Source organism: Ammospiza nelsoni, chromosome 7 (genome assembly GCF_027579445.1).
Source record: "Ammospiza nelsoni isolate bAmmNel1 chromosome 7, bAmmNel1.pri, whole genome shotgun sequence".
Taxonomy (NCBI): Eukaryota; Metazoa; Chordata; class Aves; order Passeriformes; family Passerellidae; genus Ammospiza; species Ammospiza nelsoni.
Genome location: NC_080639.1, coordinates 13,086,307 through 13,099,166, shown reverse-complemented (window position 1 = coordinate 13,099,166; position 12,860 = coordinate 13,086,307). Strand labels below are relative to the sequence as shown.

At 44.2% G+C, this 12,860-nt stretch overlaps 1 protein-coding gene across 4 annotated transcripts in view; it reads right to left on the bottom strand.

The window, feature by feature from the left end:
• Positions 1-12,860, bottom strand: part of SPATS2L (spermatogenesis associated serine rich 2 like) — a 125,358-nt gene that overhangs the window by 70,550 nt on the left and 41,948 nt on the right. Inside the window, exon 1 of one of the 4 annotated variants that reach the window (XM_059475979.1) lies at positions 6,385-6,474. The exons of 1 other annotated variant lie outside the window; for it this stretch is intronic. The gene's annotated coding sequence lies outside the window, so the exon portion shown is untranslated. Of the gene's footprint in view, positions 1-5,261; positions 5,281-5,794; positions 5,817-6,384; positions 6,475-12,860 lie in introns of those variants that run through there. 2 more of the 4 variants (XM_059475980.1, XM_059475981.1) reach the window with 2 other exon arrangements.

The following is a 12,860-nucleotide window of genomic DNA, read 5'->3' as shown; positions in this document are numbered from 1 at the left end:
CAAGTTTCAGGACTGAGCACTCAGTGGAACTGCTGCAGCCTGCTCCATGGCTGGCTCTCATGTCATATTCTTGGCTATGGCTAAGGACGTAGAACCAAACTCCTACTCACATCAAAGTGCTGCAAAACTGCCAATACATGTAGAGGTCTGACAGGACCTTAATTTGAAATATCTCTTTCCCAGAAACTCTGCTACAGAGGATGTAGACTGCACCTGTTTCAGACATGAAGGGCTTGTGTCTTTCACAACATGAAAAATTTGTGAGGCTACCAGCCATGCTGTGATGCAGACCCAACAGCACAAAATTTGGATCATCTTGTTTCAAAAAGTCCAATCTTCCTCCCCACCAGGGTTTCTTCCAACTACCACCTTCTGATCTCTTCACAAGCCTACAGGCACTTTACTTACATAGCAGCTGCCCCAGTTCATCTGTATTTGCCTCACACTTCTTCAGGGCACTTCTTGCCCCACCTGCACTAGAGCTCTCTACACCTGACAGCACACATCTGACGCTTTGACTTCCTTCTCCTGCTCCTTCCTTACATTGCAGACTTGCCTGCCTTTCTGCTGGCCAGATGAATTATCCAGTCCTTTTTGGCCTCCACTGTGTTTGTATACAACGTAATTTGGTTACTGAAGAGGAAGAAACGCTCAAGAACTTTAATGAGAAGTAGGTTTCCTTCTTTCATCCTACTAACAAAGTGCATGCAGCTCATGGGAGACCTCTGCAGCTGTGGGAGCAGATGATGGAGCCTGTCTGCACCTTAGAGCTGTGCAGCCTTTCTCAACACCATCCCTCACTCCAACAAACCCAGCACAAGGACAACAAGCTCCAATTCTAACACCAAAGCACAATGCCATGACAGCACCTGAACAAACTGGCCAATTCAAAACAATTCCTAGCCAAAACTGAGTTATTAATGGAAAACAGAAACAGAGAAAAGACACCACTTCATTCAGACCTTGTACTAAAGATCACTAAGTCAAAATCTACACAGGCTAGGATCACTGCATAAGACAGTTATTCCCTCAGCAACACAGAAAGGAGAAGTCCCAGAGGGGACTTGTAGGTTTTCCGCTGCTACCATAAACCACAGCTTCTGAACTCATCCCAACTGAGAAGTACCACCACACCCAAAGTGCATGTGCAATGGTTTTATTGCTTTTAATTTTACGTAGAGAACCATAGACAGCACTGTAATTTAGATACTAAAAGGGAATAACTTAAGTGTAGTGCAGAAGAGGAAGCCACAAACTGGATGTGTGTAGGACACTGTTGGTTTTATGCATTACTAAGTAATTTAGTCTGAAACACCCATATGAGTATGTGCTTGAGCTTCAAGTCATCCAGAGCCCAAATACTCTTTGGTGGAAATTGTACCTAACCAACAAGAAAGTCTGAAGTCTTGATCTGCCACTATGAACCACTCTCCTGCAGTGATGAAAGCCAGGTGCCACAGTAGCATTCAGGCACACACTCCAGCGCTGAACCTTCAGGGCAAGAACTGCACACATTTTAAAGAAAATTAGCCAGGATCCTGAAGGATCCTGATTTGGAAATATCTCACCAACAATATCTTTTGGTAGTGTTCCAGGTAAGACTCAGTCAAGCACCATAAATTCTTGCACACATTTTACACAAGGTTGGGCCAACAAACACCACTCGACCTACCCCAAACGTAAGGCGTTTATTTTGAAATGCTGCCAGGCAAGTTGACTTCACCAGCACAGAAAGATAACTCCATGAGACTGAGCTGTCAACACAACAGTAGCAGCAGCTCCTTGAATGCCAACTCAAAACACACCCACAACCTTCAAGGATAGTCACCATCCAAGAAATCATACTCACAGTTCACTTGACTACGCATAGCACAAACAGATAACATTGCTCAGCTCCACCCAGGACACAAAACAGCATCAACCCTCTCAGAAACACAGTTCATGGCCACACCAGGCTTAAGTTACCACTTAAAAAAAATAAAATAGAACAGACCTTCAGTCAAAGAAAATCAAATAAAACTGCACCAGTTCACACAGGCCAAAATCTGTCCCAAACTCTGATCAGCAGCACTGGTATTCACAAACAGGTGAAGCTTCTTTGCCATTTGAACTCCTACCTTTCCAACACTTGGGAGATTAGATTCATCATTAATTTAAATACTGGACACAGTACACTGCCATAGGCTTTTTTTTTTTTCAACCAGCAAACCACTTGAGAGAGTACTGAAAGGCCTATTATGAAGGCCAATCGCTATCCTTTTCTTGAATGACCACATGAAAATCAGTGACTGTTCCACAATGGTTTGAAAGGGCCTTTTGTCTGAAGGAAAGGACAAGGAGTCACAAAGTATTGCAGATTCGTTTGTAACTCATGGCTTTTGAAGAAACTGCAGAGCTTCAGTTAAAAGCAAACCAAGAAAAGAACAAGCTTTGAAAATGTTATGCCACAATCCTTTCCTACTATGTACATGCAGAGTATATTTTTGGTCTCTTTTGTATTATAAAAAGATGGGCTGGCATTCTATATTATTGTTGCTTTACAAGAGAAGCTTAAAACACTTGCAGAGTTTTGACTTTATTCCCAAATCCTAATTAGGGGCTGCAGCACTATTGTATAAACAGAAAATCATCAGGAGCTTTTTCTGGTACATCTAGTAAAAGTGTAATTGTACTGGGATAATAAGTGAAACCATTGTCACTGTTGCTTAATAATCACTTTAGTAATTGAGCAAATTTGGCATTGCCCATGAAGTATAAGATGGCCAATTCAAGAAAAAGACTTCTTTTATACTGAGAAACCAGCATTAGACTAATTTTGAAGTGTGTTTCTGAAGTCCCTCACAAAAAAAAGTTAACTACATCTGCTGACAACTTCCCAGAAGAAAAAAAAAGTTTTACTTCTCTGCCTACCCCAATGACACTTCAGTTCCCAGACTTTACACACAAAGGTGCACACATTCAAAAAGGGACTTGCACACATGACTCCATTACAGTTTCTAAACAAGCTTCACATGCACAAACTTTCAACAGGAATGACAGTGGAAGCTAATAACCTGAAACACATTTCTTCTAACCCATACCCAGAACTAGGGACTTACTGCACTTCCACTGGAAAATGAGAGTTACAGCTGACAGACTTGCCCTCTTCCCTGTATGTTCCACCCATATACCATGAAACTAAACAGTCAAAAAGTGTCAGTTTTCACTCTCCAGCTCCTTGCCATATCCCAAAATTTATATTCCCTGTGCTCCCACAATGGCACCGAAGGCTAACAATCTATTTTGCACACACCATTGGTCAAGGTGCCACTTACATTTAGCTCTTCTGACCACCTTATCAAATTACATCAGGCAAGGAGCTGGTCCTTGGCATGTCACAAGATTGCAAAAGGGCCAAACTTTTGCTGTAGGAAGCAGCAACAATGGCACTCCCATATATACATGGGAAGTAAAAGTCCTGCCATGACAAATATACCCCCAAGATAACTACACCCCCTCAACTCATGCTCCCCAAAACAAGAGCTTACCATTCTGAGGACTGTAAAGAGACTCTTGCCAATGCAAAGTAGAAGCTAAACAATGCCACACATCTTGAAGCTCAAGGTGCTCAGAAACCCAAAAGGCATAGAGGTGTGACGTGCACAGCCCCTTGTTAATCGCAGTGAAGTTCAGTATCCAAATTCTTTTGATTTAATGATATGGAGCACTGCTTTCAAACAACTTTTAATAGGAGAAGCTTTCCAGTCTAAAATAAAGGTACTTCACTACTGTTTCCTCTTATACTAGAAGAAAAAAACTGTGAGAAAGCTGGTGACACATCCAAGGAAGGAAGGCAGAAGGAACAGAAAAACTGAAGCATTAGAACAGTGCAGAAAAACACAGAGTAAAGAGTAGCACCAGACAGGAGCCATATTTCTCAAGAGCAACATGGACAATAAAATCCTTGATAATAGCTACAAATCAACTACAATTAGCAGTTAACTGTTATTTTTCTTCCCTAGATCTTCGTGCAAAGTCTCACTGCCCTTTGGTGTTCTGCTCCAAGTCACTACACAGCTTTACTTTTATCCTCCAGTGCACAGTGAAAAGTGGAGTTTGACCTTTCCTTTAGATTTGTAAAGCACCACAGCAGATTGTTTTGAGAACATGACTGAGGTGGGTTTTTTTTTCCTATTCTGCAAGACTAACGTTGTTAACAGCTAAAGAAGTCTAAAACCTGGTCTCTGAAAACACACCAGGAAACACAGTCCCTTAGAATGACAAGAGAGGCCATGTGTGTGGGTCAAAAAGTACACAAATGTAACAGCTTGTGAGAATTAATGCAAAATACAGGCTGTGTACAACTGCTGACAGGCACACGTTTGGTACTTCCATGATTGCTAGAGAAAAACATTAAGAAAATATGAAACACATTGTAGGCCCCTGGAAACTTTGTACTTTCTCTTAAAAACAGGCCTGAATCAATTTCAGTTCCAGACAAGCATTTCCTTAAAATTTGGGAAACAGCAGGAAGGTGTCCTGACACACCCTCATTTCCGTTTCTTTGAGCAAGAAGGACTAGATAAGAATAACCAGTCTACATTCAGAACCAAACCTTTCCCAACACAGAAAGATGCTTGTGCTCAGTTTGTAGGCTCATTACTGTACGTCAGACAAAACAGTAATGCTCAAGCACATTTCTTCTCCGGCATCTGCCTGGGCATAAGGACTGTGGAAACAGACCCTTCACTTAAGGATAACCCTGAGGACATTTTGAAGGGTACTTAGTTTAATTCATCTTAATCATAGCACTTTTTAATGCAGTGAATTTCCCGTAGTTGTGACCTTACCTCCTTACACAGTTATACAGCACCTGACACAGTACAAGCCTTATCTTGATTAGTGTCTCATTACATTTAACAGATCCTGCTGCTCTCAAAGGGCCAAACTCCTTCCACTTCCCTAGCACAATTAGAGGGAGAACACTCAGCCTAGCACCACTGTTTGGCTCCAGCAGCTTGTGATGGCGCCTCACTAAATTCATCAACCTGTTCTGACCTGGAAATCATTCTGCATTTGCACGGTTTGACTGCATTCACAGAAACAATTGTGGCAAGGGCACGGTGTCCTGCTCACAGCAGCTTGAAGACTCTGGTTAGTGGCATTCAACAGGTTGCCATCCGGGATTTCTTTCATGGACAGTGCAAATACATTCCTAGTTAACGTGACATTCTACATGCAGCAGCCTTTTCCATTTTCTGTGCTGGAAGTTTTTAGTTTACCTTCTCAAATCAGCACGTTTTGGAAAATCCTTTATAACTGCATCAAGAGCTCACGGAAACAGAAGGAAAATGCCTCTTGCGTACAATGGTAATTCAAATTAAAAGGTTAACAAAAGAAAAAAAATTCCCACAGAAGATCATTAGTTGCCTTGAAGCACATTTTCAAGCTGAAATCAACCAAATCAATCCAGTGGAATGTGACCTGGAATGAAACAGATGGATTTTCTGTGGTGCCTCTTAGTTTTCCTAAAGAAAACAAATCTGGTAGTACAAGCGATCCACATCTCCAAGTGATGAGGCTGAGGGTGGGGAAGGAGCTTACACTATTAATTTACAGCTCAACAAAGGAGGCATTGCATTCTGATAGAGAATAAGAGTACTGCCAGCTGCCACTGCTTATCAACGAATTCCGTACCTACTAATTTTTTTATGCATAGTAAAAAAGACAACAAAGACTTAAAAAACCCACCAAACCCTAAACCAAACACAAAACCGGTTACAAAAAACCCCCTATCATCCTGGCGGTCTTTTACCTTGACAGAGATAAAAAAGAACGCCAAATGGGTGGATTCACGCCGAAACAGGAGCTGAGGCACAGCAAGCTCCGTGCCTACCTTGCGGCGTGGCAGCGCCGGCAGCGGCGTTCCCAGCCCCGCCGGAGCCCCCGGCGGCGGTTCGGGACCGACCGCTCCGCCGGCTCAGCGCGCCGGGCACGGGCGGCTACGCTCGGCGACAGCCGGCTCGCAGTTAATCATTTATGGCCGAGGCTGTTACCGAATAGCCTTGAAGAGCCCAGCCCAGCCCCGCTTCGGCTCCGGAGGCGCCGATGGCTGGCGGAGCGGCGGCGAGCGGCTCCCGGGCGCTGGCGGAGGGGGTCCCAGCGCACGCCAGGCGGGGTCCGGGGAACGGGGCCGGCCTGGCTGCGGTCCCCGCGCCGCCAGGAGGGGCCCACCCGCAGCCGGGGCTCGGCCCCGGGATCCGAGGCGACAGAGCAACGGGTGGGGCACCGCGGCAGCCGCACCCCTCCCTCCCCGGCACCCCTCGGCACGGAGCTCTCGGCGGGCCCCGGCCCCCCGCCGCCCCGCGCAGGTGCTGCTGAGGGGAGGCGACGGCGGCGCCTTACCTGGTGCGGCCGCGGCGGAGGCCGAGGAGGGGCTGGGGCCGGTGGCGGCCGTGGCACCGCCGCCCTCCCGCGGACACGCCTCGCGCCCCGCCCCGCGCGCCAGCACCGCCCCCGGCCCGCCCCGGGCTGGGCTCGGGGCCGGGCGCCGCCGGGCGGGAGCGGCGGGACGGGCCCGGGGCGAGGCCGCCCGAGGCGGCGCCTTCGCGTCCTGGGCGCTCTGCGAGCCGGGCCGGGGGAGCTGTGAGGGGCGGGGAGCGGCCCCCCGGCCCCAGGCGCTGGGCGCATGATCTACGTGTGCGCCGCTTGCCGCGCACAAATAAAACACCCACGGCGCGCGAGGACAGCGCTGGGCCTCGTATAAGGAACTAGTCACGAACTTCTCCATAAGTGAAAGTAAACAGGCGACATCGGTCACGGCCAGCAGATGAATTTCAGCCTCGAGAAGAGATGACCGAGGGGGGTCCCTCTTCATTAATGTGTATAAATATTTAAAGGAGGAAGGGGTGTGTGCTATGAGGATGGATCAGGCTCTTCTCGGTGATGCTGAGCACAAGAGGCACCGAGCAGAAACCGATGCACAGAAGTTCCACCTGAACCTGACAGAGAACAACCTTACTGTGCAGTGACTATGCATGGGAACCAGTTGCCCAGAGGCTGTAGAATCTCTCTCTCTCTCGATACTCAAGAACCATCTGAACACAATCCTGTGCCTTGTGCTCTGGGATAGCCCTGCTTGAGCAGGGAGGTTGGCCCAGATGACCCACAGTCATCTCTTCTAACCTTACCCATTCTGTGATGCTGTAAATCTCTATGAATACTCATGGCAAACAATGAGAATACAAAAATTTACCAGCAATCAGTGTACCACCTAAAAGGTGCAAATAAAATGCAGTTAGGATTATTAAAACAAAGATGAAGAAGCAATAACTATCCATTTAAATTTAAACACTAGAATGCACAGGTACAACCATACACTTGGAACAAAAGACCAACCAACCAAAAAAAGAGCGCCCAAAATTCCATAAGTAACTACAAACCAGATATACTATCAGCATTGGTGTCTTACAGTGTCATAAGCGTTTCCCTTAACCCAAGCACATACCAGTTCTCATTTTTGTTAGCAATGATTGCCACAAGTATTGGAAAGTCATGGTGTTCCCTCACAGAATGGTTGCATACCTCTTTTCCAGCTGGCACAAATGGGAGCTGCTTGGTCATACCACACCTCTATTTGATTCCCTCCCCTCAGCCAGGAAATGAACTTTCACCCTCACAGGTTGCATGCAACACTTGAGCCTTACTGCTTTCAACCAAGGATTCTGAAACTGCTGCACTGAAAATCATTCAAGGTGCAATTTATAATGAGAACATTTCCAACGCACCCTGCAAACCAGGCAGAGCTGGCAGTGTTTCCTCCTGGCAGGAATCTCTGCGGTGGGACAGTGCAAGGCTCACTGTGACCACGGTGCCCCAGGAAACCTCACTGGGCACTTTCTACTCTGCTCAGGCACAGGGCCTTCGTGGAGTGAGGATCTGTCAAATGCACTCGTCCACCTGCTGCAGAAAGCTGGGCATGAACTACATATTCAATGTTATGGTGAGGCCACAGGTTGAAAATTATGTCTTTTGTCAATTGGAATCATGTCTTTAAAAATATTCAGATCTTCAGTAAATGCTTGTTTATTTTAAACAACATAACTTGTAATGTCCACGCTTGTATTTGAGAGAGGAGAGTGCTCTTTACAGTAATGCCAACATTTGTCTGCACCCTGAGCTGTATGAATTTTGCCTGGGAGTTTTGGAAATGATTCTGAAGTTCAGGAGAATGGTAGATTATATTCATAAAATAAGGGTGCCACTGACCTTTCAGCACAAGAGAATAGATGTGAATCAGGGACCTGAGATTCATCTAAAGGAGCACAGTGGCAACACACAAGATGAAAAGCTCTAAAGGCTTTACAAATCATATTTGGATGAGGGAGAGCAGGGAGAAAGAGAATGTGGGAAAAAGAAGAATGAAAAAGGATCCTGCTGTTTAGCTCATACATAAACTGTATGTGTCTAGCCAAAGGTCACTCCTTTTATTTTCTCATTAATTTCAATGACGGTAAATGGTATATGAAGAACAATCTAAAAATAAGAACAGCCAGAAATAGCTTAGGGTTTTTGTGTGACAGTGTGGCAGGAAGAAAAACCTGAACTGAAACTTCATTCCAGATCTTTACTTCTGGCTTTTAAAAAAGTAGTGACTTAAAGTTAATTATTTAAGATGAAGTGGAAATCTATTTAGAGAAGTTAAACAAAAGTTAAGTGGTCTACTTTTTAATGTATTTTCTTATAAAGTTATATACTCTGTGTACACTGAAATTAATTCCTAAGGGTTTTTTTCTCATCCACTGCTCTGGTGAGAAATGGTGTATATGGAAAATTTTGAGGGGGAGTTTTCTGGATTCTAAACACAAGTGGGAAAAAAACCCCACGGAATACTAGGTAGCTGTAAACAAATAGAGGAGGAATAACGGCTTTGGGAAGCTTTCAGGTGCATGCAAAAGCTGGCACAAGGAAATTTCCATCTACAGCAACTGAAAGTAGAGGCTGAAATGGGAACATAAAAGGGATAATGTATGATTTGCTGTGGGGGTCATGAATGGCTGCCTCAAACAAATCTTCAGGCAATGGGAGCTCTGCATACAGAGGCTGATGCAACATCTGCCAACCTTTTTTTCCTAGGAAATAATGGGCCAATAGCTAGAATGCAATCTACAGACAAGGTGACAGAGATTCTACAGCAGCATTGAAAGGATTTTAGCATTACTCCACCAGCTTTTTAATTTTTTGCAGCAAATGTGCAAATCTGCATTGACTTGCAGCATATTTAACTGTATGCTGAGCTTACACTTGCAAAAAGAGGACACCAGCTGCCCAGAGTTTAATTGTCATCTTCTGTTTATGCCAAATAGCAGTATGAACTTTGTGGTTTACACACGTTGCAGTGGTTCACTTTATGTGTAGAGGTTAGTAATTGATAAAGGTAAAATGATAAGCAGCAACAATTAAGCATCCCAGCTAAAACATTTGGGCTATATTAGAAGTGAGATGACCTGCTCAAAGCAGCAACTTTGGATTTTGCATTAAATCCTTAGGTCATTTTATTTCCTGTACAACCATGGTCATATTTCTGCTGTGATTCCAGACAACTAATTTAATTTCTCTCAGCCTCAGTTTGCCATCTGCAAAGAAAGAAAGGAATATCCAGCCCTCAGTGTATATGACAAAGATTAACAGATACTCCAGGTGTCAATGCAGTAACTTTGGCAGGAAAGGTGCCTGAATGATTTCTTGCTCACTTGCAGCCTCCCTGACTCCATCCTGGCACTATAATCTATTATTCTATTCAGTTTTTGAAACCTATCTGCAGTGCAGACCACTGAAATGACCTGGGTTAAAAATACCACATCACAGCCCTCATTCTTTTAAGATTTTTAACTGAGATCCAGTTGTTATTAAAGCTCCAGCAGCTGGTGACCTGTCATGAAAAGGACCTCAAGAAGTGACATGTAATATTCTAACATCAGATAATGAGCTGCAGTAATCCAGAGGGATGTCCCAACACAGCCTTAGTAAAGTCACTGTTTTTGAAGGGGAAAAACCCCCCTCACGTATGATATGGGTTCAATATCTGGTTCTGCTTGATTAGAAGTAGAACCCTTGGGGTTAGGGATGGAAGAGGAGCCAACCGAAAGCAAAGGTAACTGGACAATTCCACAGGGATATATTTGATCTCATCTCCTTCACACACCTACTGCTCGCACAGGACTGACAGACTCCAGCGCTTCCTTTGCATCAGCAACACCACATCCTCTTGGACTGCTTCTTGGCAATCAGCTTCAAGGTACTGCCCCAAGCAGCTCACTGCTGGTTTTCCTGCTACAGAAAAGAGACAGTAGCAAAGAAAGAAATGGTGCAGAGAACCTCTCAGCTGCAGAAATAAAGTGCAGGTTTTCTGAGTCCTGCCCAATGCACTGACTGCAAAGCCTCATCTCCTGCTGTTTGGTGAGGTCTGTTGTGTCCCCAAAGGGACTGTGTGCCACGTGCAGCAGCAACAGGAGACCGTGGAGCAGGGATGTCTGGAAGGGAGCTGAGGTGTGTTTCTCTAAATATGTATTAGTTTGTTGGTTTCAATACCAGAATCAGTGATTAGGAGTTTGTTAATTGGCAACAAAATAAATCAATTGAAATTCTCCTGGCTCAAAACTGTTTCTGGCTCACAACAAGGGAAAATTGATTCAACACAAAAATTTGTAAATTAAGTAGTACAGTCACAGTGGTCTGGCAACAGATCTGAGGGTGAAGATATAGAAAACAGCAAATTACAAGTTGTGCAGTTGCTAATCTAGGGCATAAGTATTACAAGGGTCTTTTAAGCCAGAAGAAGGAGTGATAATAACATTTTATCCTGGCTTTTGTTAACAGCAGTTTAAAAACTGGAATGTTAGCATGAAGAAGTTCAAAGAGAGAAGTGATTAACAGGAATACATCTTCTGGAGATAGGTGTTTACATGCTTGGCTTATGAGAAAGCAGCCAAGCAAAGAAAAGACAGAGGATCCTTTCAAGGGACCTGGGGTGGAATCCCAAAAAGCATTATATAGAGTGAAAGCATGGAAAGAAGAAAAAGAAAATTCATTATAACTATAAAAAATTCTGACAGCCACAGTGGACCAAAACCCTAGAGAGGCTGGCTTCCTACATGTTATCAGAAGAAAGTTGTATTCAACATTCAGAAAAAAATTTAGAAATAGAAAAGCCTCTCCACTCACCTGTGCAGTCCCAAGCAAAAAAAAAAAAAAAAAAAAAAAAAAAAAAAAGACAGCATCGTTTTTAGCTCTCAAAGCAGATCAAATTCAGAAAGAATAATTCACAACCCACACATAAGTCAATGGCCATTATGTTTGCTCAGATAAGACCTGAATTTGATTAAATGCTTATGAGCATGCAGACTATATACTATATTAAAAAAAAAATCTGTCTTGCAATGAGACTATTTATATCAAAGTTAATTTCAATTGCTTTTCTGAGATCTCACAAAGTCCCCAAAGGACTGTGACAGTCAGAATGCAATATTCTAAGAAATATTTTTATTTTTACATTTTCTTTTTCAAGATTGACTAAGAGGCTGGTGAAAACCTTCACAGAAACATGCAGCTGAAAAAAAGAACCTCAGCATTTTCTGATTCCAGAAGCAACACAGCTGCATCTTGTGTCTGATGTCTCAGAGTGAGTGGACTTGAGCAGGGTGATAAACACTTAAGAATGACTGAAGTTCAAAAACAAACAAAAAAAAGCCTTGAGCTCAGTCTTGTAGTAACTTGGAAAAAAGTGAGGGAAAGCTTGGCAAAAATCAGCATAATAGTGGGCTTATTGTTGAATCTGAAAGCTTCATTTTCCAACGGTGTCCCTTTTCTGGGAAGCGGCACAACCACCCTGAAAGCGCTTTCTATAGAGATGATAAATCTGTAGTGGAGATTTATGCACATTCAGATTAAGTCAGGAAATCAGTAATGAAAAGGATAATTAAATAGAGAGACAAAAACCTAGAAGAAAAATTACCAAAAGCTCCCAAAACAAACACAGCTAACAATACACCATATATATCAGGTCCTGGGATTCTGACTCTGACTTTGGCACCCATTCTTGCTTGAGCAACACACAGGGTGAGCAACCTCATCCTCTTCCTCACTGTGTTTCCCAGGACTCTAGAGAAGGGCAGTCTGCAAAGCAGCAGATTCTGTGTGAGCAAGATGAGGCTTGGTATCTTTGGTCCTCTCTCTGTTTCTTTTTGCATAAGCTCTTAATTCATCAGTTGGTGGAAAAACATATGAAGAAAAAAAATTTTCTGTACTTATTTATAGAACTGTTTGAGGCCACAGCACTCCTGGCCCTGAGAGAGCATCCAAAAAGGAGGGGAAAGATACAGGGACAGCACTCAGTGACATCAGTCAATCTCAAAAAAATTCTAAACAAACAAACAAAAAAAGTGGTTGGTTGGAAGAGTTCCTGATCATGGCTTGCAGTTCCAGGATATTGAAGCTGGGTTAATGCTCATCTTTTTGAGGAGTCCCACCATGCATTCAGAGTGCTGGTATGCACTCAGCACTAAAGGGACAGCCAAAGAGGTACCTCTGGTAGCAGCTGGGGTGGACTCCTGCTCTGTGGTTGACCTGGACCCTGCGCTACAGAGGCTGCTCTCTCTCACTGTTTAGCTTCAGGCATCCAGCCTGAGTGCCTAAGGCAGCAGCCTCAGGGCCTGGGCTGTCGGGGAGCTGTGGGTGTCCCCCTGACCCTGCAGGAGCCTTCAGCCCCAGATCACAAGACTGAGGTGCCCACAGTTAAACTGTGAAAACCCCCAGTGCAGTGATGACTTAGTCACAGTGCTGTTTGTGCTACTTTCCTGCAGCACCTGCCTGTAAAGAAAACT